Source organism: Brachycentrus maculatus, unplaced genomic scaffold (genome assembly GCF_059751285.1).
Source record: "Brachycentrus maculatus isolate JH-2025_06_01 unplaced genomic scaffold, ASM5975128v1 h1tg000004l, whole genome shotgun sequence".
In the NCBI taxonomy this organism is placed as follows: domain Eukaryota; kingdom Metazoa; phylum Arthropoda; class Insecta; order Trichoptera; family Brachycentridae; genus Brachycentrus; species Brachycentrus maculatus.
In genome coordinates, this window is record NW_028280759.1 from 1,286,043 (window position 1) to 1,314,011 (window position 27,969).

The following is a 27,969-nucleotide window of genomic DNA, read 5'->3' on the forward strand; positions in this document are numbered from 1 at the left end:
TTATTTTGAGTTCTAAAAGTACAGGTCGTTAAATGCAAGGGTTTGCAAAATATATAAAAAAAGTAATACGTCTTAGGTTAATCTACGGGGTTTTTTACATATCGCTCACTCCTTTCAAGAACGTCATAAATCAAAAACCTTCAATTTTCAGTTGTGCATGTTTTCGGAATGTCCAGAAAATTTATTTCATCCCAGCAAAAGCAGCATATATTTAACTTAACATTTACCCGTTACAGGGCAGAAACGTTTGTTTTTGCATTTTGAAGAAAAGGTATTGTTTAATTATTTTTTTAAATGTACTAAATATTTTTCAAATCTTCAGATTTTAAATGAAAAGATCTGTTGCACAGTAAAAAGTTCAAAAAGTGGCTTGATATTTATGTTTAATACATTTTATTATATTTTTAAACTTTAAAAAAGTTCTCCTGAAAAATCAAGTTTTTTTATTTATGACGTTCTTGAAAGGAGTGAGCGATCACAAAATCTGATTTTGATGACAAAAAAGGTTTGTGGATCACCTGTCGATGAAAACATTTCGTAGTGATGTAGTTTTCGAAACTAGTCGTGTGAAATAAAATTTAATTAGTGGTCTTAAACAGGTATTTAAATTTTAATAAAAAAACAATAATTAAGTAGAATGGAATAACTGTCCTAATATTATAAAGTTTATTCGTTGTATAAAATGTCACCGGGCATTCCGTGCTATCTCGGAAAATATATTTTTTTAAATATATTTTTGTATATTATACGAGTATATGAATTAAAAATATGTGTACAATAAATTCGCGTTTTATTGTTATCGTGCGTCAAAGTTCTCTCAATTAAAAAAGCAATTATAAATCTAATCCACTCGTCAAATAGTCAATTAAACTCTGGTCAACTTATCTCTGATTGAAATTCATAGGCACATTTCCCGGAGGCGTCAAAAAGTTCAAACTCAATTTAAAAGCTCTACAGAACGAACTTTTGCTAGATAATAATACGTCCAAAGTTAAGGGAGCTACCTATTACGTTGTCATATTTGTTCTCTAACAAATCGCCAGCCTTGACAATCTCTGGGGACTCCTAACGTAATTTTTCCTATTGAATTACAACAACTCACTTCCATCAGACCAAATGTCCCGAGATCTACATCATACCCTTGAGATGTTCTCATCCTTCGATGGGCAGTAACTCAATGGCCTTGTGGACTCCTCTCTTGGTAAACTAGATATATGACTAATGGGTATCAGTTACTTTTTCGGTTGCCTTATTGGTATTATATTTGTTATATTTTCCAACACACTCTCATAGATACTAAGTTTTTTTTTGTTTTTTTTTTACTTTTTGTGAACAACTTTTTGTTTTTTAACATAATATTGTTTTAATATTACATATTAGGAATAATCCGCCAAGGCTCATTACATTATTTTTTATTTGTAAAACGGGTCCAGAAATTACACAAAAAGTTGTGTTTGAGAATTTTTAATAAAATTTATTTTGCAACGAATAAAAATCGTATTTTTGCCATTTTCTGATATTTTTAAGTTGTTATTTCAAACAAAAATCTTCAAAAGCATTTATGCATGATTTGTTTAACAGGTGTAAAAGTGGAAAAACATTCATTACGAAAAATGAACAAAAGACAATTCTTAGAAAATGAAGTGAATTGGGTAGTGAAAGCAACTACATTTGATATGACCACATGATCTAAATTGTTAATTTTTCTTCTACTACTCTGTATTACTATTAATTGTTTCGTGTCAGGGTTGACAATCTGTGGGGAATTCCCCAAACTGCGGGAAATATCAACTGGATTGGAGAATTTGTAGGGATTGGCACTATGTGGGGAAAATGCGGAGATTTTAACATTTTACCATTTATTAATTTAATAATTTTTTGAAAGTATATTTTTTGTTTGTTCTCTTTTGATTATTTTTTATGTGTTCTACATAATTGTTTACATTTTCATTTTTTTAAACTCTGTTTATGCAACAAAATAATAAGTAAAGTAGTTATGTCAATTATTATTTTTGTGTACTATGTAACTAAATATATAAATTAGTTGTTTTTTTTAGGCTGTACTTTCTTATATGTCAAATTTTTTAATTATTATATATTTTGTGTAAAAGCTCAATTAGGTGGTGAATATTTAAAATTAAAAAAATAAGTACTCGATTTTTTATGAAAACTTGTTTTTTCCATCGGATAATTATGTGGAGAATTTGTGGGGAATTGGGACTTTGTTTTTCCCCGATTAAGGGAAATTGGCACAGTTTTTTGGGGAATTCTGAAAATTGACATCATCAACGCCGGTAATAATACCATGAATCTTAATTAACGACCTCGTATCGATCAAATCACATATTGAAACATTCACACTGGAAGGTCTTTCAGAGTTTTATATTATTTACGTTAGTAAATTCCATCGTTTTTTTTCATACGTTTCTGAATACAGGAGTTATAAATATTTTGTTATACTTTTCAGAATCTTGACATAAATTGTAAATAACGTCGTCTATTATGCGTCCTTCAACCTTTCAGAATCCAATTATCCTGAGGGCGACGGTCGATGTCTCTTAGTTCTGAATAAAAAATACTTCTTTAATAAAATATATCACATTCGAGAAAATTAAGTAACTTAAATAACATAAATTTTAATATTATTCAAAAAAATCCAAATATTTTTACATAAAAAGTTATTTTGAAAATTTATAAGATTACATAATTCATAAATTTTTCAACCATTCATAGCAATATTATTTAACTTTATATGAAGTAAAATTTCATATTCTTGATGTTATTTTGCGGGTTTTTATCAACAATTAAGAGATAACCTTCCTTAAAAAACTAATACTTAATTCTGTTTAAAATATAACGACAACATTACATTTTAACTTAAAATTAACAAACATTAAGATTACCATTATTTTAATTATATTTAAAATTTACTGGTCGAAAAAAAGTGTTATAAAAATTTTAAATGATTTTTCATAAATCTCCGTGTGTGTAAAATAATTCAAGAAGAATGTTACAAACATTTCATGAAGGTTTCTGCTAATCAAAACTTACTAGTTTCAACCAGAGATCTCGCTAAAAAAGTAGCACAAGTAGAATCTTTTAAATAAAAACATTTACGTGTATAAAGTGAGTGAAGTACATATTAAACTAGCGTAAAACAGATCGTAAGTTTTCTGAATGCCTAAACTTCAATATTTTTCTTCACCTGTTAAAAATATTGATCAAGATTTTTTGTTGATTAAATATTGATAAAATATGTTAACTTAACTTAAAAATTAAATAAAACAATTCGGATTACTTGTTAAGATTCCTCTATAAATATTTTAAGTTTCAAATATAGATGTCATATACATCCCTGAAATTCCGTTCCGAAAGCTTGTTTTCAAGGAAGATCAATTTATGTGCAAATATAACAAAGTTATTCTAGCTAACGTTATCCTGATTTTTAGACGAATATTTTTGTCCACTTATCACCGGATTTCATGCAACGCCATGGCAAAAAAATAATCACATAGTATCTGCATTGAAGAGCATACCATACACACTTGTTAAAAAATAAATTAATGTGAAGAATGTAAATTTTAAAATAAAACAATGGGAATTGCACCACACCAAGCAACACAAATTAAAATTACGCGAAACAATAAAATAATATTTTTTAAGGTTTTTTGTGTGTCGGTTTGTGGTCCCGTGGATAGTGTCGCGGACTCTTGAGTTAGTGTTTCTAGATTCGAAACCACTCTACCACATTTTGATACCTATTTTTAATAATGAGCCGCTTAGGCTCACAAATATTTCTCTTTTTAAACAAAAATATATACTTTACAGCATTTTGAGTGTGTCCAAATACTTGTTCACAAAATCTGAATTATCTCCACTTACAGGAGTTATTTTCATATCATTTTTGACATTTCATCAAATATGAAGCAGAATATAGAAGTCTGGGCATTTACGGGGGCGACGACCGTCATAGGCTGGTTTAAGTGATTACATAACACACGTGTAATATTCACCAATTCTATCCATAGAATTGGTGAATGTTACACGTGTGTAAAGTGATCACTTAAACCAGCCTATGACGGTCGTCAGCCCCGTAAATGCCCAGACTTCCAAATTCTGCTTCATCTTTGATGAGATGTCAAAAAATGATAAAAAAATATATACATATGTATTTCTATTCGATTCGGTTTTTTTTTTAAAGCCTCCTCCCATTTACGAGTGATTCTGAATATAGACCATAAATATTTTAGCCAGTTCACATAATTTGATACGAAAGTTTTTTACTATTCAACTTCGTATGGTCGAGCATTTATATGTTGAGGTCTATATATCGATATTATGGGCGATTACGCACTTTGCATCCCTCAGCCTCCCCCGACCTCCTCGTGTTCCCTGTTCCCTGGGGATGCGTCTAGCAGCTGGGCTGGTTGCCAGGCAACCCTGCCTCCCCTCCCCCCTCAGCCTCCCCCCGCCGCCCCCGGATGCTCATCCCACCACGTGTAAGGTCAGGGTCGCACTATCGGAACTCTACAGGTAGTCAATTCATTTAGGGCTCATTTTTCACACTTTGCGGAAAAGTTGAAAGGTGGAAAAATTGCTCAAATTACTCAGAGCCATTAGTTTCCTACAACCCACGCGCAAAAAAAAATGTATGCATTAATGGAGTAGAAAAATACGCGGCACTCATTTACACTCCACAAAAAAAATCTTTTTTTTATTTTTATTTATTTAAAAACATATAACATACATAAATCATATATATATATATATATATATATATATATATATATATATATATATATATATATATATATATATATATATATATATATATATATATATATATATATATATATATATATATATATATATATATATATATATATATATATATATATATATATATATATATATATATATATATATATATATATATATATATATATATATATATATATATATATATATATATATAATGTTCCCGGTGAGTAATTTCTATTTCTCATTTTGGGACATTGGATTAAGGTTAACAAGACTGGAACACAAATAATAAAGTAACAAAAAAGATTTTTTAAATAACCAAAACTAATACTTATATATGGGAAAATATAAAAACAATAAACAGGTATAATAATAAATAGGCATGGAAGCAAATCAAAATGACTTTTGTTTTGCTTCCATGGTAACGTATCGTATTTGATATTTCTTTATTTATTTTATATTTCTATAAGGTATTCATTGAATAGGCAAAAATAAATTTAAAATATTTATTTGCATTCACAAATCCTATTAATATTTGACTTAGTAACGAAAAATACAAACATCCCTCGTATTCAGTAAAAATCATCATATTTTTCAATAAATTACCGTCGCTCTAGACTGAACATGGGCGATTGAATATAAAACCGAATTAAATAACGAGTATTTTTAAGAAATCTTTACTTAATTCGGTTTCTGGTTCGATCGTTTAAAGCCGATCACGCCAATCAGCACACAAATTGATTTCGTATTGCGTATTTCAAGTCCTAATATATTTGACAAATTAACATTTAAAAAATTAAGCTGGAAAGAAAAACACTTAATTGTTAGTCACATCCTGTTTAATGTTAGACCTTTTTATATAAAACCAATAGAATAAGTAGATTTAAACTGGATTAAGGTAGGATATGAAAGGTGAGAACCGGTCTAACAATTTTTTGTTCGGAATTTTCATTACAATATCAAATATTTAGAGGATTTTTGAATATTTTTAAATCTAATTATGGAGAATCCTTTTAATGTTTTTAAAGAGATAAATCATTTAAATTCCCTTTATGATTTGTGATCATATTTTCAAGAAGTATCTACAAATAAATGAAATAACAATAACAAAACAATATTGTGTCAAAAATAATTTATAAGACCTTTTTTTTAAGAAAGATTTTTTCACTTATTTTTGTTTTTTGTCATTCTATAAGTCCAACTCGATTCCTTTAAATTCGTCAATTCCAATGAAGATAAAAGGATTAGTAGGAAAATTCAGAAATATTTCAATTTGTTAAACTAATCTTCTTTTGAAATCGCTTGCATTAATACAGCTCACTTGTTATGAATGGTATAAATTTGTATGAATTGTTGAAAAGATTCATAATTCAAGCGGCGTTCAACGAGAAAATCTGAATTTAAAATGCCAATGGCTCTCAATAACTATTCTTGCTACAATATGAAATGCAGTAAAAATAATAACAATAACGCAATATCAATTGCATATAGGGACAGACTAAATAAAACTCTTATCTAATTTATATTTGAAGCAATGACTTTGTGATTTTACATTTTACAATTAAAATAAAACTTTGTTTTAAAATCACTATAAATATTTCATTATAACTTAATTATGATGTCTACCGGTTTCAAAGATAACAGCTTCCTTTTCAAAATAGTAAAGAGAGTGTTATATTACCATTACACAAAGTTAACAATGCTTTTAATGCATAATACAAAATAGACTTAAAAATAATATAGATTAATATTTTGATTTATTGCTTGAATATGAATGTATATGTGTGTAAATAAAAGTTTATTCATAAACAATGCTGTGGAGTCATAAAATACCACAATTATGATAAATTCAATATTCGTATAATATTGTAAGGGATTAATTTAATTATAAGATAGCTTAAGGGTAAACTCGTTGGTACGTGCGTAAACGAAGAAAAAAATGTTTACTATTTTTTTTTATAATAGTATTCCCCGTATGTCTACTCTACGTTAATATATTTCGAAAACCGATTAAACTTTACCCCTTTCAAAAAAACGTACAGTAAAAAAATCATTTTCATTTTCATGTTCTGGAAAGGACTCTAATTACAAATTACTAATTTGTAATTTGTCATTGAGAAATTCACTAATATCTTACCCGTGTGGAGGCTGTGCGGCATGGCGAGGGGAGGGGGGGCGGAGACGAGACCGGGCGGGGGGTAAAAAATGACGTGGGCGTATCCAGGGGTGCGGTGACGTCAGACCACCCACGTGACGCAGAGGTGTTCGCACCAGTCGGGGAGGGGGCACGTTACATCATAACATGAAGAAGATAATTATCGTGTAGTGAAGTTAGGCCGCTCGAGGGACGCAATTTTTCTTTTGTACCTCAACCGTAATAAGCTCATAATATATACCATACATATTATATAACTTTTATTATCAGGAGATGAATATAATATTTGAGATATGTTCCTATTAATTATGGACGGAACGAAATTAATCGAGGAAGTAGAATAATTCATACGTTTATAAAAGGGGCGCTTAGGTCTTCTAGGGTGTACTACAGACCCCTCCAGAAAAGTCTGCGAAATGGGCAATATATTTTTATTCCCCCATCCAATCTTTGAGGTGACATTTTGAAAATTTCCTTTGCTCCGTCGCGTCGCCGAAAAACTTTTTTTTTCTTTATTTTAAATTCTTTTGCATTAAATGTCATAAATTCAAATACACAAAAATAAGAATAAAATATAAATATGAATACAAAAAAAGATCCCACAAAGGCATGGCCTGTGTGTGGGTATACAATATAATTTAGGTCATAGTAAAGTGTATAAGGGTATAGGTATTGTAAGTAGAACTAGAATAATAGTGTTAATATAAAATCAGAAAACATTTTTTTTTTAAAGATGAAAAAGTAAAAAGTTAGCAAGCATGTACTACAAGAAAAGGGAGCTGAAATCTGTCTCTTCAATAAATAATCTAGGCAAAATTTTAAATCTACACAAACTTAGGTACAACAGTTTTGGAGCTATGAAAAATGAGTCTTTGAGAAAGTCTGGATTTACAAAAAGGGATTTCTAATAAATTATTCATTCTTTGGAAGGGGTGATAGACCAAAAAGGTTTAGGAACCTGTGGTTTGATAAATTCAATAAAATAATTATTCGATTTTAAGTAAGACTCCAGATTTTATCACCACGGCCACGTTATCTATTCACTTAGCTATGATCTGTAAATATGGAATAACGATCTAAGAATATGTGCTTAAACGGTTAAATTTAACGGAATAGAACAGCAACCTTAAATACCTCCTTAAAACATGCCAGCTCCCATTCGTACGCCAGTGAAAGCAGAACTTCAGAGACACAACCATCATGTCGGATCACGGAAGGGTATCAAAAAGAGGATAAGAGCGAAGGATATCCCGTTTGAACTGTGCTAGTCTAGATGCTGGAAGTTGGCCATCCACAATGACGAAAAGCTCAACAAGCTGCTCTCCGACGTGACCAGCACACAGGGAGGCGTCCTGCCCAACATCTTGGCCATTCTCAAGCCCAAGAAGATCGAGAAGAAGACGTAACTATTGCCAATTACGCGAAAATGTTGACAAATTTTCTAGAAAGCTTTTGAAGTTTAAATTACATTAACAATATTATAAAGGAGTTTTCAGCATAATTACCACACATAAAAAACCTTTTAAGGGATGAATTTTCATCATTCATTATTTCTCACGTCAAAATTTTGTTTTCTACGTAATTATGAATTTCTGAAACGAAAACATTTGCCCGTCTAGCCTATTAGTGGGATCAGGAAACTTCCTCGAACTTTTAATTGGGTACGTCTTAAGAGAGATGAAAAAAGTGTGTGTTAAATACTGGTTGTACAAAAAAGAGACAGGCACTATAAAATACATATTCAGTAATTCGCTAAATTAAATATAAAACTTAACTGTCCGTTATAAGTAAACCGACGGTTAACAGCACCAAATGTTCCAAAGCTTTATTGTAATAAAATACAATAAAGCTCTGGTCCAACTTTAACGCACTGACGCATCGTGTAGTTTTGGCAAACACCAGTAAAACCCATACAAAAATAATTTACTGAAAGTTTATTAGTTTTTTATGAACGGAAAATATTCCGAATTCGGAATTTTTAATGGGATTTAACAGATCCCTGTGTTCTGGCTGCCGTATAACAAAAAAAACATGCGTTCAAACAGGACGTATATCACGTTGAAATTATTACGACGCGGTCGTATACCGAGGTACTCACCGTAGGGCATTTACATTTTTTATTAACTTTTGCATTATTACCGTCGATAATATTTCAATACGCGATATCTCAAGAAACAGTTTTAAAAGGTCTGTAACAAATAGGAATATCTTGAGTATTCCTCTTTTTTATTGATTTGGGATGACAATATTATGCTGTATCAATAATAATAATAAATTTTTCCAATTCACGTGGCACCGTTTTTGTGAAAATCATCTCAAAGCGCTCTTTACAATTCCCAATTCACGTATTTTATAAAATATTTCTATACCATGCACAGTTGAATGCGGCTAAGGGTTGACAGAAGAAGAATAAGAAAATACGGACAAAACATACCAACATACCGTATTTTACGGACTATAAGTAGCACTTTTTTCTGCAATAAAATTGCCTCCATAATTCAGGCTCGTCTTATACTCCATATTAATATTAAAATATCTAGTTTTTTTATTTCCATCAGTCTTAAAAATGGCTATATATGCTATGCCGCGGGAAACCTATCAGCTTAAATCTTTTAATTGCGGGACAAGTAAAACTCTCGATGGCGATGAAGAAGACAACGATGACGATAAGGAGAAAGAAGAAGAAAGTTCAGATAACGATTTTTAGGGATTTTTTTATTACTTTAAATTTAATGTGCGTCTTAAAGTCTGTAAAATACGGTACATATGTGTGTATATATATATATATATATATATATATATATATATATATATATATATATATATATATATATATATATATATATATATATATATATACATATATATTTATATATATATATATATATATATATATATATATATATATATATATATATATATATATATATATATATATATATATATATATATATTCAATTCAAACCCTTATCCGCACCCAAACGGTTCATAGGGCACTGCATTATACAAACACAGTAATATCTTGATCGTCAACAAACAAAGGAAAGGTGATCAGCCCTCCGCTTCAGGTACCAGTCCAGGGTAATATTGAATAAATATTAGAGTGAAAAAAATCACACTTCAGTACTTTAGTACTTATGATATTATTCCAGCCTCACTTAAAAACAGAGAAAATGTCCTGACGCTCATCTTTTGCTAAATTGTATAGACATGCTCCCAGCCTAAAAGTATTCACCATAATATTTTTAAATCCATCTTAGTGTCAAATGTTACATTTTAAATGTAAAAGAATTCACCTCTTAAATAAAAACCTTTTAGATGATGAAAAATTTTAATTAATTATTTTTTAAGTAATTACATAGATATCAAGCTGCCTCTTTTTTCTTCAGACAATTCTCGATGACTTTTCTACGTCATCTCTCCAAAGATTAAAAATCTGTTGACTTGTTGAAATCATAATAAGACATTGCCATTATTTTTATTAATTTCTGAAATGGATTAAAATATACAATGTTTTAGCAATTAAGGTAATGTTTTTATAAACTCTTTCAATTCAATTGAATTTTAAGATTTCAAAAAATTTACATAGTAAGTTTTAACATAAGTCATGCTGCAAATAATACTTAACACAATATTCTACTGCTCGTGTCAAGGGAGGAAGTTCGCTTTTGAACTACATATTTTATAATTTGAAATTATTGAAAAATATATATTAAGGTAAAAATAAAACTAAGTTGGCTTTCAGAAACTCATAGAGCCGGTCGTAGAGTCACGCCCACTATTATAAACACTTATTCGTGACTACCGGTTTCGGAAAATCATTCGATTGTGCTGACGATTATTTTAATTTAATGACCTGTCAATAAAACAAAATTATTACGATTTTACATATGTATAAAAATAAAATTTTGGAAGAGAGAAAAGAGATAAAGAAGAAATTAGATTATTTTATATAAAGTTATTCTTGTGAGGCACTTACAAAGTTAACCTAAAATTGATATGTACATAACTTTATCATTCGTACTAGCTGTTTTTTGTTGTTGGTGAATCTCACGCTCAAACTATGAACTTATTCAGACAAATTTGAATCTCATTTCTCACGGGCGATGCTCTCAGACGGCGCGCGCGGCGCCACCCTCGCGTGGGGTCCCGTGACGTCACGGCGACGTCACAGGATCCCAAGGGCGCCCTTGAAAGGAGTCCCGGGAGGATCTTTATTCGATTTGTCGTATCACAAAAGGCGCCACGATCTGCATAAATATGTTCCAACCACGCTGAGAGTGGCGCTAAATCTGCGTAATTACATTTTCCTAAGGGAAAAATACGTTACGTTATGACACGTTCGTTGCGTCACACGCGTAATATTATTTACCCTGAGGCTTAACGCTTGGCAAACGTAAAAGTAGAAAATGGAATATAGACTCACAGTAATACACACAGATTTATATATATATATATATATATATATATATATATATATATATATATATATATATATATATATATATATATATATATATATATATATATATATATATATTGTAGTGATTGGTGCGCTAGGCTACCATACTGGAGGTCCCGGATTCGATTCCCAAGAGGGTCAAAATAAAATTTGTGATTTTTCAGTCTAATATTTATTTAATATGACCCTGGATTGGTACCTGAAGCGGAAGGCTGATCACCTTTCCTTCGTGTATTTAACGATCAAGATAACACTGCTTCTATACTATGCAGTGCTCTATGCAAAATTGGGGTGCGGATAAGGGTTAGAAGAATAAATATGTGTATATATATATATATATATATATATATATATATATATATATATATAAATATAAAAATTAATATATATATTTATGTGTGTGTGTTTGTATCGTCAGCACCCAGGAGAAATACATTCTGGAAAAACAGATCTAGGATCTGTGTAATAAGAAGAAGAAAAATAAGATGTCAATACACATTCGGTTGTACCTACACGCAGCTACGTGCCAAATGGTAAAATGTACATATCGTAGTCATACAGGAGAATGTGACAAACTAACGAAACGTAAAATGTTCAGGAGGGTCATTTAAATCACTCTTTCTTGGCAAAAAATAAGCATCAATGCATTTAGTCATATTTGACAAGTCAATATTTAATATTATTCTTAAGTAGTCTCAAATAGTCAATGATCACGTTTTTGTAAAAAAAATGCACTTGGTTACATTCTCCTTTATGTATTTATGTATGTGTATGGATATACACCTACATATATCTAATCTAACCTTACCTAAACGTTTCTCAATTTTATATAAATATAAAATAAAAATTATTATATTTTTCGATAATTTGTTAAAAAATACATTAAAAGGTAAAGGACGATGACTTCCATATCATGCTAACATTTAAAACCTTTTAATCCGTTTTTATAGAAGTTTTATTTATTTATTTATAGTATTAGATTCTGCACATTTACCCTAGCAACATTTATCTGTAAATGTAGCGAGACTTTTTATTATATTTTCTATCAATGTTACAAGATACTTCGGTATCAGCGATTAATTTCAGATGAAAAATTACTGAATTTATTAAATGGAATGAAAATATGGGAAACTTTTTTTTTTAAATATTTAAATACGTAATATTATGTATAAGGTGGTCTTAAACAAATGCTCAGATAAAAATCTGACTTTAATAAACCCCCCTCTCCGCCAATTTTTTTTATTTATAATCACATTTTTGAGATGTGAATAGAAATAGTAAAAAAAATTCTAAGTGACCACTCCTTTTATTCAAATATGTCAAAAAATTTAAAGATTGATATTTGAAATTTATCCAAAGTTTAGTTTTAAAATAAATGAAAGTTGAAATGCGCTATTTAGAAACTTTCGCTCAATTTTGTTTTTGACGAGATCAATACACGTTCAAAAAACGGCAAACTATTTTATTTCAATAATTGATTCGGGAGTCACTTTGTAATCAAATCTATCCATTTTCAATTTAAATTTTACTTGGTTATTACCACTTTTTTTTTAAATATAACATGACACGTGTTTCGATGCATTCCACATAACACGGTGTTTGAAAATGACGAAACACGTGTTTAAACAGATTTTAAGAAATAGTGATACTTACCAAGTAACAGATAAATTAAAAACATTTTTATTTTAATCAGCCGAATTCAAAATGGTGTTATGATTCAGGTTTTCTGCGAAATACTATAATTTTTTGAAATATGCTCCTTTTTTCGTCACCTTTTATTTTAATTAATCTTTTAAAAAAATTATAGCTTTATTAAGTGTAGGATTACGAATTTTGTGAGTAAAATAATTTGTGTAAAATTTCCATTATTTTCGTACGACGCCATTTATCGTTCGGACCCTTACGCTGAGAGTATAAAATTACAATCATACTATGGATAAATTAATACTGTGTGTGGAAAATTCGATATTTTATTACACATTCGTCAATTAAAACATTTTGCAAATTAAATTCATTCCATTTAGGGAATTTACGATCCAATTTCTAATGATACGTAACCTTTAAGTTTTGAAATTCGGATGAAAAATTAATGGTAAGTGCTTCATATTTCATTATTTTAATTGCTCTTAAAATATTCCCTCAGTTAAAAAAATTTATATTAACTGAAACAAAAGAAAAAAAATCTGTAAACGAATTAGGGATTAGAGAGCATGTATTTATTTATTCACAATATTTTCAGTGTGTTCAAGTACACGAATTCTGGAATCAGATTCACTTATATCGTGAATAATAATCTGGTGAAAATATACTTTGAATTAAAATTAAAAATGGTATTTTCGGGCGTCTTTTAGTGTTTAAATGGTTCTGGAAGAATCTTACAAACATTTCATAAAGGTTCTCCGCTAATAAAAATTTACGTAATTCAATCATAGATGGTGCAGAAGAAGTAGCATGTGCAAGATGTTTTCAATAAAATGATAATTATAACTTGAAGGACCGAAACATGAGTAGTGTGGGTCAATCAATCATGGGTAGAAGGGTGAATGTCACCAGTGTATAAAGTAATCACTAAAATCAACCTATGGTAGATCGTAAGCCCGTAAATACCCAAACATTCATTTTTTTCATTTTTTTTGAGATATCAATGTAAAAGCGTGTATTTATTTTATCGCAGGAGTAGACAGAGATAATAGAACGCTAGACGATTCTGTTTTTGCCAACAATCTTCACCTCTTCTCCATTTATCCATCTCCTTATTCATACCCGCCGATCTTTCCAACTCCTGGCATAACTATTTTGGAATATGTATTTGAAATACTTTGTCATGCCAAGTTTTTTTGGTCTTTTTCTATTCCTATTTCCATCTACATTTGCCACATTCATTTATTTTACATTTCTTTTTTTATATTTTATTTATTTACGGTTCACAAACAATGAAAAACATATTACAATAAACGAAATACAGTGCAATACAAATAGTTTGGATGTTTTTCATCAATTAGATGGGAACACAACAAGCTTACAGAAACAATTAAGGTGCAGGTTAAACACATATATAAAGAATAGTAATTTGGTTGTAAAAAAAGGGTAATAACAATTAAAAGTAATGAAGTAAGAAAAATAAAAATAAAAATTAGAAGTAAAAATTAAAAGTGAAATTAAAATTTTGTTCACTCATTCCTTCCACATTAACTAAATAACATGCTCACAGAAAGAAGTATTCGATTTTTTTGTTTAAAAATATCCACTTCATTGGAGGATCAGCTCAAAATAGCAGAAGTACATTAATATAAAATGTGATTAAGATGTAACCGAATTTCACGTTCTACATGCCTGACATTATTTCCAATATATGATTTACGTGTGAATTTACGAGATGTCATTAAATGTCACAGTTCAGGTATGCCACAAGCAGTAATATGTTTCTTTGAAGTAAGCGACGGGAGAAAGCTTTAGGTACTTTAAGCTTAAAGCTTTTTCATGGCGGACTGGAAGCTTTTCAAAAACACTCTGTAAGCTTTTGGAAACACCAAACACCGCGTAATTTTCGAGGTGTTTCAATTCCAACAAAGCGTCCAAATCACAAATGAACATTTTCTATTACCCAGAATACCTTGCCTTTACGCCATAAAACCACATTTAAGTGAAACCAAGAGATCTTGAGTAATTTTTGTGAAGAAAATGAATTTTGTAAAAAAAATGACTTTTTTTAACAAATACAGATACTTTTTTTTACATTTAAAAGGCGATAGCTAAAACCAGCCATTGATACTTAGTAAGCCCTGAAAATGCCCAGACTTTCATATTCTTCTTCATTTTTGTTTGAGATATAATAAAAACCTTTTCAATTTTATACCTATTGAGGGTTTCGCAATCTTTTTTATCAAATAAATATTCCTGTAAAACCAACGATTTTGAAATAGAAATACCCATACATAAATCATATTACGTACGTTTCCACATCACATTTTGATTTAAATAGACAATTGATTTAAATTCACATTTATTTACTTTTCAAAAAGTTTCAATGGATCTCTCTATAGGTTCGGGTAGTAAAAAAGAATATTGTTTATCCAACTTTACCAAAAATGTAATATTTTTGTATCAATAAACGTAAAAAACTTTTTAAAATAAAACGATACCTTACGATACCCAAAAATAAACCCCTTTACTTGTACGGTGATTTTATATACACAATGGATCATTCTCATGATGTGTTATTAATAGCTAATAAATTAATTTGAAAAATCACAAGACTATGGGTAACATTCTTATTGAAATCTGTAGAGAAGTAAGGTTTACACATTAGCTAGTGAGTACGACTTATGTTTTAGCCAAGTTGACATTTTTAATTGCAGATATGTGTTGAAAAGTCGAATGATGAGCATATTGTCCTCTCAGGATCTTTAAAAACTATGCTTCTCTGCATTGTATGTATGTTCCTATTGGAATCAACATCACACACACACACACACATTTTCTCTCATAAATACGTGTTTATTTGCTAGATCTACTCCAAATATTTTGTACTAATATTTATGTTTCTGTGGTTAACTATAATAGGCTTGTTTAATGTATATCTTTTAATGTTTTATTTTATATATGTTGCTGTTATTAACCAAAATAAAATAAAAATTAATTGAAATTTAAAAAACGAAAAACGCTATACGTCGTCGGGTGTGTTATGGGGAGTATCCCATTATATAACTGCTTTATAGAGCCGTAATAGCACGGCTGTCCAAATTTAAAACACAGTAAGGGATTTCTTTTTGTAGAAGGTTTTTTTTTGCATTTATGGACTAAGTAGACTCTACTTAGTCCAAAAATTTAAAAAAAACCACTACAAAAAAATGTCCCTTACTGTGTTTTAAATTTGGACAGCCGAGCAGTAGTGTGTATTGTTTTTTTAGACGCCCTCTTGTATAATAATTTGACGCATTTAGTGTTTTTTTTAATACATTTCTATAATAAATCAACAGCATAATAATATTGAATACAATATCTCGTTTATAAGGAAAAAATATTGCTCTAAATGGTCCAGGATTGAAATAACACACCTTTCAAATAAAAATTGCGATTACTTATGCGTAAGCTTATTTAATACCGTAAAGTAATATTACTCGAATTTCATAATCATTAATTCTCAATTGAATCGAAACATGTGTCACAGTAGATTTTAAGAAATAGTAGTATGTACTAAGTAAAACATTAATTAAAAATTACTCGAATTTATTTAATATCTAAATGTCAAAAGAAAATTAAGGTATTTTCGACGAAATTACAAAACAATTAAATTAATTAGCAGGAAAAAATATTTTTATTACCCTTTTTATCAATTTCGCAATATGATTCTTTGCAAATTACAGACTTCATTTTTAATTAGAAGAGAAAATCCCTTCTTTTTTAAATAGTGGGTGTTGGTGTGGGTGGGACTGGCGGGGAGCGAGGGCAGCTCCAGTGCGATTGTTTCGTGAAATATTCAAGCCCGCGCCCTTGCGGCCGCTCACGAGTAACTTAACGTGACACGTTGAATAAATAATAAAGATCCGTGGCCGATGTCGCCTCCTGCCGCCCCGGTATTCCCGGAAGGGAATCACTCAATTAACTGGGAACTCGTGACCCATATTGTGGAAATATCATTAAAAAAATAAATGTACGTGTTTCATATTCAGAATAATCGCTATAAAAATATAAAATGTACAACTTATACCAATAATTCCCACTTGGAATTAGATAATCACATTTTGTCGAGAAAAAGTGGTGTTTTTTTGTGTCAAACACAATACGAGTACATCAAGATATTTACGATAGTAAGAGATCTACGTAAATATATATATATATATATATATATATATATATATATATATATATATATATATATATATATATATATATATATATATATATATATATATATATATATATATATATATATATATATATATATATATATATATATATATATATATATATATATATATATATATATATATATATATATATATATATATATATATATATAAGAAAATAATGCAAAGCCGAGATAGGCATTATCGATAAAATAAAGGTGTGATGGTTTGGTTATGTGGAACGAATGAGTAAAGAACGGTGACGAATGTAGTTAGAAATAGAAGCAGAGGAACACCGAAGAAAACTTGACATGATCAGGTATATCAAGTACTTGAAGCACATCCGCTTCAAGTACTTGATATACCTGATCATGATCATTCATCCATCGGTCAGGAGTCGAAATAATCGGCGGGTATGTATGAGGAGGTGCATGAATGTAAAGGAGGCGAAGAATGTTGCAAAGACAGTGATGTAGCGTTCTATTCTCTCTACCTACGTCTGCGTGGAAGCGGCGTGATGATTAGTTAGTTAGTAATATATGTGAACCAGGAATTACATATTCATATTGAAGAATCCTTCATTTTTATAAAAAGATACATATTTTAGGAAAATGAGTCGTTATTTTCACCAATTTCATGTGGATTTTAACCTTTGGATCGATAAAATTCCTTTTTTTTTAAAAGGTATTCACGATAAAAAATTCCATTCATTAAGTCTCAAAGATAAATCATTTTTTGGTATTTTATACAAAGTTTTTTCACATATTTTTATCTTCAACAATAACTAATACGATTTTACAATATAAAAAATATAATTTAGATTTAAAAAATTCAGAGTTTTTAATCAAATTCTTCGATGTTTATAAAATTTACAATATTTGTTGTGAAAAAATTATATTGGATTTTCTTTACTTATTGATAAAAAGAAACGCGCAACATCTTACTTTATTAAAAGCTTACAAATACAATATAAGAACTATATTTAGTAATTTAAACAAAGTTATTTTATTAAAAAATCACAAATTTTGTTAGTGAATAAATTAACTATTGATATTCAGTTAAATAGTTTGGAATCATAAAATAAAAATGACAATTTTCGTTTATTCAAAATATAAATCTACTAAAGTAATCAACCATATTTCTTTGAAATTTTGACATTATACAAGGAACTCCTGGTATTAATCCTAATAAGTGGATGTAAAGCATGGAGTTGGAAAAAGAAGGATCAAAGAAAAGCAGTGGAAATGCAATCGCATGTGCGGCAAAACCGTGTATGATAGATATTCGAATAGTGAATTAAGAAAAGAATGTTAGAAATAGAAGCAGAGGAAAACCAAGGAAAATATTTGAAAGTAATGAAGATAGGAGTCGGAATAATCGGTGGCTATGTATGAAGAGATGCATAAAATTTGGAATAGGCGAAAATGAGAAAGAGTGGTTTGACATTCTATTCTCTTTGCCTATACTTGCGGGATAGAGGCGTGATGATTTGCCAGTTTATGTGGATAACTCGAAGTTTTCTTCTCATATTCTATGCTTAGTAAGGCAGTATATGCCATAAAGTTATATTTTCCACCGCGATGTTATGAAATCCATACCACCAGAAGCCTATTGATCATTTTTCCAAATTCAAATCATCAATTTCCTCAATTAGAAGCTGGCCATTTTCCGGAACCGGAAATTCAATTCGCCATCACTCCTCTCTCCTCGGCCGCTAATTGGTTAATGCAGCACCGTGTCACCGCTGAGAGCTTTTCCGTGTTTTTACCAAAGCCAAGCCGGACGGCGAATTATGAATGCATCAGCCTGACAGGTGGACGCCATTTTGAGACTGCATTTATCAACGGCTGCAATATTATGCAAATTACCAATGAAACTAGTTACTAGTATCCCGAGTAACCTAGTCACTGAGTTAGGCAATTTAATGTTTTATTTTAAGCGATAGAAATATGACAAAAAGCTAAACAAAAAATACACATTAACAATCAAAATTTTATAACTAAACAACATTTTTTCATTATTCGATTGCACCAAACACTGGATTTTTGACCCCTTATAGCGATATAGAAAAAGCTGGAAACTTAATTAATTCTTAAAGTTCTCAACAGATAGCTTCTTCTCTTCTCCATCTTACTCCTCATTACTAAGAGTTGTGAACCTTGCCATGACTCTTTTTCAGTTATCCCTTGACTGCGCTGCACGTAGCGCTCCAATCACCGAATCCTGCTAACTGTCCTGTCTTAACTTGATCGGTCCATCGTGTGGGGATCTTCTTCTGCGTCTCTTCCTTTCCAAGATACCAATCACAACCAGTCGTTCCAGGCTATCTTCATTGTAACGCGTAACGTGTCCAAAGAACTGAGGAATCCGTCGTGTACAGACACTGGCCAAAGTCGCAACACACACGACAGATGGCAGTTCCGACTAAGAAACTAATGCGATTGTTGCAATACTGCATATATACTTGATGCATAGAATGGCGAACGATGCACAGCGTATAAAGTGATACTTAAACCAGCCGATATTTGGTCAAAAGCACTATGAATGCCCAGACTTCCATATACCCTCCTTGTACAAATATGCTCCGTCTATGATGAGATACTAAATAATAAAAGTTTATCCACTTAGAAATTGAATTTGAATACGGATTTTGATTACTTAGGAATACACAAATACAATGTTATTTCAATATTTCTTTTAGCTAAATCTAAGCGGTTTGCGTTTGAAAATAGGAATCGAGTTGTGAGAAGAGGTAGAGTGAGAGACCGACCCTAGAAATTCTGACGCAGAATTCGCCACATTAACCACGGGACTACAACTTGACCCAATTACCATGAAGATTCTAGACGACACTATTTTCGTTTATTAGAACAATTATTATATTGGCGAAGTTATAGAAACTCTAATATTCTTATATTTACTCAACAGATCAAGAAATTTAAAAAAAAACAGTCATATGATCTAAATCACGAACATAGGCAGATAAAAACAATTACGGAGTAAATATGATTTGTGTTGAAATAAGAATGTGAATTAAAATTAAAACTGTTATGGATTGTCATGGAAAGTCAATTTTCCATTTTTTCGATACACGACCAATCCGATCCTGATTTTACTCACTGAAAAAACGTAAAGAAAAATATCAAATTCGTTGTTTTGAATATAAAGTCGTAATTCTGGAATACATCAAATACTCTTAAACGGTATTTTTTTTGTTGTTTACAAGAATTTTCACTCAAATTTAGAATTACGGTAAATTCTGAAGAAAAAACATCTTGTTTTTAATATTTTTGAGGTGTCAATAATCTCTTGAGGCGATGAATGTAAGCATTTGGTGGTCGAGGGTTTTACAAGAAATAATTTTGAATAAAGTGAACAATGAAGGAATAATAAAACTGTATAATTATTCCTTCATTGTTAGTTTTAATATTTGATTTGTTTATTTCTTATTTGTTGATTCATATTGCCATTTTTACAATTGAGATTTAATTTTTTATGTTATTTTTTGACATCTCATCGAAGATGAAGAAGAATATGGAAGTCTGGGCATTTACGAGGCTGACGACCGTCATAGGCTGGTTCAAGTGATCACTTTACATAGTGTTCATAACATTCACCAATTCTACCCATTATTGACAACCACACTACTCAAATTCTTGGAAGTTCTATATATATATGAACCAATTTTGAAACATTATTATTGATGAACTTCACTAGAGACATCTATTGGTGAGACGAAAAGAAGCTTTTTATAAAGCAGAGACTCTTATTAGTATGTGAGGTCCGAATCCTGGTATTTATTTTTTAGTTTTTAGTTTATACTTCTTCTTCTTCATGAGCCCTCTGACCTGGACTGTATATAGACCTCTTCCCCTTCTTTCCATTTCTTCCGGTTAGTTGCTGCTTGCAGCCAGTTTCCTTCTCCACCCCCACAGCGACTATGTCGTCGGACCATATCTTTTGGGGTCTTCCGACACCTCTTTTGTTCTCCCAAGGTCTCCATCGTGAAATTCTTGGAGTCCATCTTGTGGGGTCCTGTGCAAGCATTATCTTCCATAGGTTATACTTACACACAAGCATTATCTTCCATAGGTTATACTTACACACAAGCATTATCTTCCATAGGTTATACTTACACACAAGCATTATCTTCCATAGGTTATACTTACACACAAGCATTATCTTCCATTTAATTTAAAACGGCCGTAGGTACAATGTTAAATATTTGAACTGTACCACTAGTCTATTTTTGGTTGGTTGAAAGATATTGCTTTTATCAATAAACCAGCCAATCTACTAATGTTCTATAGAAGAAGTTAAATAAAAAAAATTTAATTGTAAATTTAAGTTTTACTTAGTAAATACCACTATTTCTTCAAATCTATTGTGAGACGTGTTTTGATGCATTCCGCATCATTTTCAGACACCGTATGTGAAGCTTATTCTAAATTTTAGGGTTGGGTCCTTGGGACGTTGAAGGTTGAAGAGAGGGTAGGAGCTGTTTATTAATATTAGATCGGTAATTATATGAAGACAAAGTGATCAAACTGCTTAATGTACAGGATAATATAATATTAAAAAAGTATTAGAGTGAAAAACACTTATTTTTTAATAAAATAGTATTTCTCAAAGTCAATCGCAGTAATATCTGTGGTTTTTATTTTAATATTTATTTCTATCTAATATCACTTTGGACTGGTACCCGAAGCATAGGGCTGACTACCTTCCCTTACCGTTATTCTTCTTCTTCTCCATCTTATTCCTCATTGCTGAGGGTTGTGACCCTTGCAGAAGCAATGACTCTTCTCCAGTTATCCCTTGACTGCGCTGCACGTAGCGCTCCAACCACTAAGGTGCCTGCTGCTGCCTTGATTTGATCGGTCCATCGTGTGGGGATCTTCCTCTCCTTCTCTTTCCCTCCAGGCTACCGATCACAACTAGTCGTTCCAGGCTATCCTCGTTGCCACGCGCAACGTGTTCAAAGAACTGGAGAATCCGTCGGGTACAGACATTGGCCAGAGTCAAGCCATCCAAGCGTAGTTCCTGGCGAATGGACTCATTGGTGCGTCTAGCTGTCCATGGAATTCGGAGCATGCGCCTCCAACACCACATTTCGAAGGCATCAAATTTTCTCCGTTACCGTTATTAACCACCAAGAAACACTGCGTCTAATGAAGTAAATATGCATGTCGTGTATATGGAAGGGACGTCATATTGCGCAAACAAGCTTACAAAAGGATCCGATTGAAAAGAATATCTACGTCACTGCTCATGACGGTATCGGGAGTCACGTGACAAATGTTTTGTCATTCTCCCTTATTTCTCGAATTCTTTCCACCAACACAATCCCAGTTAATAAAAAGCAAACAACAAAATTAATGAAGAAATGTTGAAATTCCGAGAGGGAGAATTCGAGAAAAACAATTTAATAACGTCAAATAAAATGTAATTATGATAATTAATTACTTCGTGTTTTTCGCAATTCATATTTTTTTTACTTAATACTCATTTATTTATTTCAATACCAGGCCGTCAACGGTTAGTTTTAGAAATATCTGGAACTCAAAATGCTCAAAAAAAATATTAATAAAATTCGTTTAAATTTGTATCATATATTTTTACCAGGCTATTACGATACAAGACTGACAAAGCTTTTAAGCGCCGTGGATAAATTCAAAGAAATTGGAAAGGCGAAGTAAATTTTATTGCAGTTAATAAAAAGCTGTTTTTTCTTTCATTATGAACTTACACGGATAGTATTTTGATGAAAATATCTCCTATAAACCTTACCACTTATATTTAGGTCAAAAATTGCCGTAAAATTTTCGGACCCAAATAAAAATTCAGCTCTCAGTAGCCTAACTTTAAAAAGATGCATAAATAATCACGAATGACGACTTCGGAACCTGAAATTTCACCCCCTTCCCTCTCCACTCGCCACACTCCATACGCATAGTTTCATGTATGCATTAATCCCTCGCAAAGTGAAGTAACTAGGTAAATAAAACGTTTTCGGTGATTGTTATGTTATTATTTTTTCTGCAAATAACTGTCTAATAATCTAAAAATCTCAAACTAATCTACGATGCACAGAAAATCGTTGCTTTTTCCTTTAAACGCTTTGAGCTATCAGAAGAACAATGACAGAAATTTACGCGGGAGCATCAAATTTGGCGGTAAATAAAGATGTCACATAGAAGCCAACGCGCTCTAGCGGCGCGAGAGCAAAACTCGATGTACAAGTATTACTAGACACGTCAGTAAAACGGCTCGGAAGACGAAGGTGTCAGTCACATTACGCACGATACAATTCTGGTCAAACAAGTATGCGAGTACTTTTTACTCGTAATATTGTACAACTCGTATTTTTTTGTTTACTTGTCCGTGCCGTGTACAAGTTTCGCATAGGAATGCAGTCCAAGACGAAATGGTGCGGCGTGCAAACAAAATAATGAAAATGAAAGTGTAGAGAATTATCTGATTTCAAGGATAAAAAAATAAAACAGGATTCAACGGAACGCATTTTAAAAACATAGTATTCTGGAGTCATGACTTTATAACAAATATGTAAAAATACAAAATATAAATCTCAGTTACTTATGCATTTCTTAAAATTGTAGCTAGCAACGGGATCGTTTAAAAAAAATAAACGATGTTTATTTTCTTTCAAATATCGTTTATTCCCTAATAACATGTTTGTCGGACGATTTTTTATATATTTTTTTTCATGAGAATGTTTAGGACACTGGTAATACATAAATAAGTGGTAAATATATCTGTTAAAGTATTAAAGGGAATACGTTGATAGTATATGTGTTTATTTAGTTCCGTTGTCGGATTACCCTAAATTATGCTCCATGATCATGATCATAATCTTTATACGAACGATATCACGATTATGATCATAATTATGTAAACGCTATAAAATGAAAACGCAATTTTGATTGTCGTGACGACTTGAATACCCCCGAATATTCCGCGCCTTACTTTATTATTTATCATATAATCTAATTTCCACGAAGAAATATGGTTTTTATTATATATTTTTTCAATTTCCTTACTCCGGATGTGCATATTTTTTGTCGTTACCGATCTTATCAAATCTCATTCGCGTAACATTGTATTTTAGTGCCATAGCAACCGATTACATATTGGAACTAACTTGATGTCATGGTTCTTAAACACATGTGGCCTTGCTTCGAAATAAATAATAATAATACTATACCGTGTAGGTACCTAATTATTATAATTTGATGAAATTGTAATAATTAGGAACCTACCTGGTGAAAACATATTTATTCTGACTTGAAAAGGGACAATAAAAACACTCGTAACTAAACACAACTGATAAAAATATAAATAAAACAACAAAACAAAACAAACACGAGTACTTTAAGAATGACACACTTTTTTTTTTAAATTACCAATCTGAATATGTACAGTTGGTACATCCCTTTAACGTTACTGTCGCTTTTCTCTTTATATGTACATATTGTAATTTATGTATGTTACCTAACCTAAAATAAATGAAGTATCTCAAAAATATTAAATAATTCTTCTACGGTCTTACAGTACCTATTCAAAGAAAACAATTTAGATATTTATTAGACCTTAGATTTATAGATACAAATATAGATTTATGTATTTATAATAGCAATGTAAATTTATGAAAATGGTAGATGATCTTTAAGCATAAATCTAACATGTAAAATCTAGATATGTATCTACCCAAATCTATACAGTGCAATTAACTTTCCTATTCAGTAAAAAATATATATAGAATATCTGTTTAAAAATATTTTCTGTGTCATTAACATTCTAACTATACTAATCGACAATAGATTTTGACATGCCAAAGTCGTTAGAAATAAAATAAATTCGAAGAGTAATTTAATTCAAATTAAGTTAAAGTTATATATGGTACACTCCATTACTTCTGTACGGAATCGATGCCCTGGTGCTCAGGGTTGTAATTCTCTAAAGTTCCTGGCTACACTAAAGTTACATCTTTAAGATCATCTTAATCTTAGTGGTATTCTTTTCTACTGAATTGCTCATGGTTGTACAAATTATATGAGAGCTGGCTGTATTGCTTACCGTAGGACCTACTTAAAGAGATTATAAGCGTGACCTTTGAGGTAACACTTTTTCTAAGTAAAAGCTGCAACTAAACTTTGTACTTTAAACTATTACAAATATTATAAAGCTTTTTATAAATATTATTTTTATAATTTCTGAAAGGTGTGTTTTATAAAATATAAGCAAAAATCTAATGCTTGGTACAGACAGTAATTTTTTTCTATATTGTCTCCATCACGTTCACTTCTGAATTTTGGGATGACGAAGACTACTAATTGGTTAATATAAGACCGCTCTTTCACATTTATGACACGAACGTCATAACGAAATCGCTCGGCGTGTACAAATTCATACGTCAACGTGATGAACCAGAGACAATATAGAAAAAAAATACAGCCTCCATATGCATTCCGGCTCCGTCTGTACCAAGGATAAGAAATCGTTTAAAGGTGATGTTCTATGTAAATCAATTCAAATAAAAATGAAATATAGCCACTTTAATATAATTAATCTTTACATAAATTAAAATAAACTTTCAAATGGGGTTTTCCCGTTTGAGGAAGAATCGTCCCTATAGAATTATCTCCAAAAACCTGAATACGAATGTATTTCCACCTTCTCGAGTGTAAGTATGTTCTCTTCGTCTGATCATTCATAATTACATAACATAAAAATGTTCAATGCGGTTAGTGTTAGTTGATTAAAATGTATGTAACCCGTCGGTTCTTGTCACGACAACAAAATAGGTACGGGAGGTATTATTAACAACCATAAAAAACTGACCTATAGAATTATTTCCGGAATAAACTGTTTTTTTACAGTCGAACTATTTAAAACGCCGTTCTACCTACTCAGACTTCGTGATTAGAAAAAAACTGCTATTTCAAGTATGCTGTTTCATCAGGAGTCTTAAGTCGATTCACATAGGTAGGTACATACATTTTTATTGCATATATTCACTTATCAATCTTATTTTGCTGTTTTTTTTTCTGCAATACGTAGACAGATAATTTTTTTAATAAATCCACGTGGTGTGTACATTACAATATATATTTATGTATACAACTTTATCTTATCACAATCCAGTTAGAATCACAGCAGAATACCGTAAATGAATAAATTATACATGTTCATGTCAGGATTTTATATTTTAATTATTTTATTTTATTGAATCCAGAAATGCTATCAAAATTTAAAAATAAAAATAAACCTATTCCGTGGTTTTATTTAAATAATAAAATGACTTCTGAGCCTAACAAACAGTAAGTAATTATTTTAATTGAAGCGGCCAAGTATCAAGTAGGTACTAGTAGATGAGTGATAACATCTTCAGCTAATGCAATCTAAGCCCTAGGCGAGACCTATTAGCCAACTATTCGTTGGCAGTGGTCAGTACGATACATGGAATGAAGAAAAACTCTAGTCATAACCGAAAATGTCAACTAGATATGTAGGTACCGAGCATGGCGCCATGACGTCATAGAACAACACTGCGCGATGAACAGATGTTGATTACCGCGCATCGGGCAATTGGGTACCTACTCCTACTGGTCCTATTATCACTAGCATCGCATGGTCACAAATCAACGGCCGCTCCGAGATAAGGACAATCTAATAACAAGAGTGAAGACAAAAACTCTACTCGCCGACAGTGATGTCATGATGACATCACTAATTAACCAGTCCTCCCGTATTGGCCCGATCTCCTGTGACCTTGAAATCCAGGTTCGCCAAGCAACAAGTATGCAAATATCCTTGCCCCTCATGTCCCTTGCCCGCTCATTTATTATTCCGAGACTATTCCCGACGGGTTTTCAAAAAAACATTTACAACTTACCTTTTCTTAGGAGATTTATTTCAAACATCTTGAACTGGGAGATGAACACGCGCACTGATAAAATTCGCGAGAACTAATCGTTATTCTGAAATCAATCCATGTTGACACTTGTCAGAGCAGTAAACACGGATCACGCGTGGAAAATTATCTCCGTCTTTACCTGTTGACTGAAATATCTATTATATTACGGAAAAAGATAAAATGACAAACGTATTACGGGTTTATACGGAAAATATATGACATTATCGAACAATTGTGTTATTAATCAATTCACAATAATTCACTGCGCGGTCAAAGATGTATTCTTTATCAGAGCAACATCTGTTGTGCAAAAACCGATCCGTGCCTCCATCTGTGAACATCGGAGGCAACAAGTTTGAATTGCGTATCACGTTTTAATGCTCAACGTCTCCGTTGCACAACTCTACGTGGCGGCAAATACAATTTTAAAATCATGATAGTAAAATTATTCTTTCTCTTTAACACTAATCCGTCTCTTGAATTTTAGTTTTACTTATTGTACTACTATGCAACTGTAATGTTTTATTTTTAATTGTTATTATAAGATTTATATTGGCATAAACCTGATTCAATAATTTATACAATGCAGATACTTTTTTTTTTACACAAGTATTTATTGTCCCCAAAATTCCCTTCAATTCCCTTTTTCAGTAGGTAGGACCAACTACATATTTCAAAATCACGATCACGTGATTTAAATTCACTTCGGTTTCTTAATTTTCTCTTTTTTGACATTTCTGTCACCTGTCACTGGTCAATGTCTTTTCACGTTAAGTTGTCTATATATACCTAATAATCTGTAGTT

General features: G+C 31.1%; 1 protein-coding gene across 4 annotated transcripts in view; it reads right to left on the reverse strand.

Moving 5' to 3' along the window:
• The window catches only part of Mef2 (myocyte enhancer factor 2), a 219,306-nt gene extending 191,812 nt beyond the window's left edge, over positions 1-27,494 (reverse strand). For 2 of the 4 annotated variants that reach the window (XM_088274349.1, XM_088274418.1), the window contains exon 1: positions 27,144-27,491. The gene's annotated coding sequence lies outside the window, so the exon portion shown is untranslated. Of the gene's footprint in view, positions 1-27,143 lie in introns of all 4 variants that reach the window. The other 2 variants (XM_088274276.1, XM_088274122.1) reach the window with 2 other exon arrangements.
• Positions 27,495-27,969: the final 475 nt, after the last annotated feature.